The 5516-nt window shown below is 36.1% G+C and overlaps 1 long non-coding RNA gene across 1 annotated transcript; it reads right to left on the bottom strand.

Moving 5' to 3' along the window:
- Window positions 1–417: 417 nt before the first annotated feature.
- Window positions 418–4523, bottom strand: LOC109390030 (uncharacterized). Its single transcript, XR_002125489.1, has 3 exons — window positions 4402–4523; window positions 3641–3770; window positions 418–2623 (listed from the first exon to the last, which is right to left on the bottom strand). It is a non-coding gene; the product is annotated as an uncharacterized LOC109390030 (long non-coding RNA).
- Window positions 4524–5516: the final 993 nt, after the last annotated feature.

Below are 5516 nucleotides of genomic sequence, written 5' to 3'. Positions count from 1 at the left end.
TGAGGAAATAGTCAACACACAGGTTAGGCGGAAATCTAGAGGATTCTGTCTATGCAAAGAAAAACTTGACGGTACATTCAAATAAGGTGCACGATTCAAATTTGTTCCATAAGTGCTCTGACTAGAAACTTGTGGGGTCAACTGGCAAGTGTGCCTTTGCCTAAAGTCACACTATCAAAATACTACTTGTAACCATATTTATATAGTGTCTTTGAGAAAATTTGCTACTCAGCAAAAAAGGTAGTTCAGTTGCTTTGCGTCTTCACCAGCACTTGGTATTGTCAGTATTTCGTATTTTAGCCATTCTAACAAACGTTTAGCGAAATCCCATCGTGGTTTTCAACTCACATTTTCCTGATGACTGATGGTGGTGAACATATTTTCATGTGCTTATTGTCATCTGTGTGTCTTTGATGAAGTGTCTGTTCAAATCTTTTCGCTTTTTATTTTTGTTTTTTTCTTTTTGCCATTTAAAATTTTTTTTAGTTCGTTTTTTGTTGTTCATGTTTAAATTGGGTTGATTTCTTGAGTTTAGAATCTTTATGTGTTACGGATACTATTTGTTGTCAGTTATGTGCTTTGCAATATTTTCTCCTAGTCTGCACTTGTCTCTTCATTCACCGTTTTTTCATAGAGTAACAATTTTCATTTCGGTGAAGTTCAGTTTATTGACTTTCTTTTATTTTATGGATTGTGCCTTTTGGTGTCATGTCTAAGAAATGCTTTCCTAGTCTCAGTTCTCAAAGATTTTCTCCTATTTTTTTCTAAATGTTTCATAGTTTAACATATTACATTTAGATTTATGAAACTTCTTTTAACGTATGAGGTTTATGTTTTTGTTTGTTTGTTTGTTTGTTTTGGGGGCGGGGCTTGTGGACGGATGTCCAGTTGTTCCAGGACCATTTGTTAGAAAGACTGTTCTTTTTCCACTGAATTTCTTTTGTATCTTTGTCAAGAATCATTTAGCCCTTATTAATATAATATGGGTTTTTTTCTAGACTTGATATTCTCTTCCATTGATGTGAGTCTCCTCTTTTACCAACACCACATGGTCAAGATTACTGTAGCTTTTTGTATAAGTCTTAAAAATCTGATAGTGTGATTCCTACCTCTTTATTCTTTTCAAAATTATTTTGGCTTTTCTATCAGTTTTGCCTTTATTTGTAAATTTTAGAATCGGCTTACCTATACAAAAACATGCTGGGATCTTGATTGGAATTGCATTAAATCTATAGATAAGTTTGGGGAGAATTCACATATTGATGATGGTGAGTCTCCTAAACCATGAACATGACATGTCCATTTATTTACGTCTTTGGTTTCTTTCATCATCGTTGTGTAATTTCAGCATTGCTGGTCCTATACAAGTTTTGTTAGATTTAGAGCGAAGTATTTATTTTCTTGGAGCTATTGTAAATGGTATTGTTTTTCTAATTTTGGTTTCTAGTTGTTCGTTGCTGGTATTTGGAAATACAGTTGATTTTTGTGTGTTGACCGTGTATCTTGTGATGCAACGAAAGCAATACTTAAGGGGAAGTTATAGCACTAGATGCTGTGTTAGAAAGGATATCTCAAATCAGTGACCCCAGCTTCTACTTTAAACAACTGAAAAAAAGAAGAGCAAATAAAAGTATAAGCAGAAGAAGGGAAATAACAAAGGCAGAGCAGAAGTCAGTGGCATTGGAAAGAGAAAAATAATAGAGAAAATTTAATTCAACCAAAGGCTGGTCCTTTGAGAAGCTCAAAAACAATTTGTATACCTCTACCTGGACAGATGAGGAGAAAAAGAAAGAAATGACCAATGTCAAAATGAGAGGTAACACCGCTATAGATTCTACAAATATTAATAGAACAAAAAGAATATTATGAACAACTTATTGCAATAAATTTGACAATTTAGATGAAAGGAGCACAAATTCCTTGGAAGATGCAAAATATCTTAGTTCACTCAAGAAAAAATAGAAAACCTAAATAGCTTTTTTTATGAAAGAAATTGCATTTGTAGTTTAAAATCTCACATAGTACTGAAGGCCTAGATCACTAGTGGTAAATGTTACCACATATTCAAGGAAGAAATAATACCAATTCTACACAACCTCTCCCAGGAAATGGAAGAGGAAAGAATACTTTTCTGCTCCATCTATGAGGCCAACATTGTTCTGATTCCCAAACCAGACAATAAAGATATTACAAGAAAGGAAAACTACAATTATTCCTTGTGAACATCACAAAAATTCTTGACAGAGTTTTAGTAAATCAAATCCAACATGATCCTATATAAAAAAGAAATCAAATCATCTTAATCAAATAGGATTTATACCAATAATGTAAAGAAGATTTAACATTTGAAAGTCAACTAATGTAATTCATATTAGTACAGAGCCATGTGATTAAATTAATAGATGCGGAAAGTGCATCTAACCATTCAAGACTAATTCAAGATAAAAGCTCTAAGCAAGTTAGAATTTAAAGGGAATTTCCTTGGCTTGATAAAAGTACATCTACAAGAAAAATTCTCCAGCAAATATGGTGAATGTCTGGATGCATTTGTCCCATTAACAGATCGAATGCAAAAAATGTCCATTGTCATTGCTTCTGAACCTTTTATAGGAGGCTGTAGCCACTGCATTAGGGCAAAAAGAAAAAAGGCACTGGAAAGTAAGAATTAAAACTATATTCAGAGATGACTTGTAAATCTGATAGTGTCTACCCAAAGGTTAACAAGTGAGTTTAGCATGGTTGCAGGTATAAGATTAACATACAAAAATTAATTATATTTCTATATATTTACCTTGCATAATGAAATTGAAATAAAAACCAATGCAATTTATAACAATATCCAAAATTATTGAAGTCTAATGAAAAAATTTGATAAAAGATGTGAGAGACCTGTACAGTAAAAGCTATAAAACATTGCTGGGAGATTAATGAAGACCTAAATGGGGTATACATAGTATTCATGGATTAGAAACATTCTTCTTAAGATGTCAGGTTCCTCCAAATTGATGAATAGATTTAATGCAATGCAATCTCAACCAAAGTCCAAATAGGCTTTTTTTTTGTAAGTTTATGAAAAATCTGGTTTCAATGGAAATTTCTATAACTACACAGGACCTACAATATCCAAAACAAGTTTGAAAAAAATTAGGAGGGCAACACTACATAACTTCAAAAGTTAATACAAAGCCGCAGTAGTCAGCATAGTATGGTATTGGTGTAAAGATAGACAAATAGACCCCTGGAACCATAGAGTTCAGAAATAGAACTACGAATATATGTTCACTTAGCTTTTCACAAAGATGCAAAGGCGATTTAATGTGGGAAGGATAATTTTTCAACAAATTGTCTTGGAACAACTGGATATATTAAAAATCTCCAACCCCACCATATATCACATTTAATTCGTGATGGACCATAGGCCTAAATTTAAAACCTAAAAATATAAAGCTACAAGAAAATAAGAATATCTTAGCGTCTTTATGTTTGGCACAGATTTCTTAAACCTGTCACAAAAAGTATGAACTATAAATGTAAAAGTCAATAAAAATTTAAAACTTTTTACTCTTTAAAAGGTCACTGTTGTTCAGCATTCCCCACTCCCCTTCCCCATGAGTGGGATGGTGCAAATAACCTATCTTACCATATTCAAAGGAATAGAGCTGGTAATGATCACCACCTGGTCAGAGTGAAGACGAAGGGAACTTGCAATGGCTCTCCATTCCTATGATATGAGGTTCAGTGTCTCCCTTTAGAAATTAGTGTATCTTGGCCTGTATAAGAATCAAAACTTCACATTGTGTCACAATCAAGACTTCTCCTTCCCCTCTCTTCTTCCTTCCCTTTTTCTCTCCCACCTGCTAAACATAGTTTCTGACAGATTTAGGGGTTTAAAATGGAAAGATATAAGGAGACAAGAAAGTTGTTAATAGACTCATACTCTTGGGACTGGTCGAGGTTCCCTGGACCAGTCTCATTCTCTCATGGGACACCTTCATGGGTTATCAGAAAGCTCAGATTACTAAGATCTGTTCTTCTCTTCATGGTTAATAAACATTCAAAGTACAAGCAGCTCTGGAAAAATTAAAAATATGACAGCTGGAAAAGATAATAAAGGAATTGGAAGACTATATGTAACAAAAGTGATGTATGCATAGTGGGAAGAATAAAGAATACAAATATGTAAGAAAAGAAAAGTATGCTAAAACATCCATCTAGGATGTCCAACTAATAGGCTTCTAGAATGAGAGAGATTGTGGTGGGAAGAAAGTCACCAAAGGAAAACATCTAGAACGTTTTCCAGAAGTGAAGAATAGGAAATTGAATAGCTCAGCTCCCAGCAGGTGAATGCAGGATATGGTGAAGCCGAAAAGGAACAATGGAGCCATGGATGGGGGTTCCTACCACTATATTCTTGATGGCGGCTGGGCGAGACACAAGAGGTAAACATCCACCAATACCCCAACCAGGGGCCTTCCTGCACCACAGTCTTGATGGTGGCCGGGCGAGACATAGGAAGTAGGAAATGCAAGAGCCGCATCATCCGTGCTTGCTGGAGCAGCCCACCAGCTTTATAGCTACAGAACAATAGTGGTTAATGGCAAACTTGTTATAGCTGATGGCCAGCTCGGGTTACGTAACCGAGCCAGCACCTTTCCACTTGAGGCTGAGAGCCTGGAACTGCTCTCTGGGACTCTGTCCCAACACCCACTCATTCCCTACATCAAAACACATTTTTGTGACTTTTTGGAACATCAGTCTAAAAAAAAGATTTTCCTTTTAGAAAGAACCTACACGAAGAAGCAGCAGGTGAGAATCATGGTTCCAGCAGGGAAATCATTTATATCAGTTTCCCCATATTCCGCTGCTAAAGGCCCTGGGGCCAGAGCTTCACATTCTGAAGACAACGGTTAGCTAGAAAATGTGGGCAGGGAGTGGAGGGGAACTTAGTAACTGAGTAGATGCCTAATAAGCCATGTGAGCTGTCACATGTGTCTAAAGATTAAATATTTAACCTCAGATTTTGTAAAAATGTAAGGCGTGTAAAGTTCAGGGGTCTGGTGAAGAAGCCAAGGAGAATTAGCTGGAGGTGACTCCTGATTCTGGTTCGGCTTCCAAATCCGCCTTCCTGTCCCAAGTCATTAGATGGATCCGGGTTAGAATAGGTCAAGCTAATGTTTACATCTTGGAAACAGAAAGACTGAGGTGGCCCAGTCCTCAGATGATAGGGCTCCAACTTCCTGCTGTCCTCACCTGTGTCTCCCTATGGTGACTCCAAAGTCCTCTCCAGGAACATAAAGAACATGGTGTTCCCACCAGGATGTCACGCTGAGGCCTGGGTTTAAGTTTGATGTTGGGTTTGAGCCTTGCCTTCATTAGACATTCAATTTCAAATGAAATTCTCTTTCTGAATAGATCTAATCATAAAATATGTAATAACTCACAATCCATCCGGATAAGCAATTACACAATCATTAGTTAAGCACCTACTGTACAACTATTGTCATAGAAAGACAGAG

Source organism: Hipposideros armiger, unplaced genomic scaffold (assembly GCF_001890085.2).
Source record: "Hipposideros armiger isolate ML-2016 unplaced genomic scaffold, ASM189008v1 scaffold_253, whole genome shotgun sequence".
In the NCBI taxonomy this organism is placed as follows: domain Eukaryota; kingdom Metazoa; phylum Chordata; class Mammalia; order Chiroptera; family Hipposideridae; genus Hipposideros; species Hipposideros armiger.
This window is presented reverse-complemented; position numbering and strand designations above follow the sequence as displayed.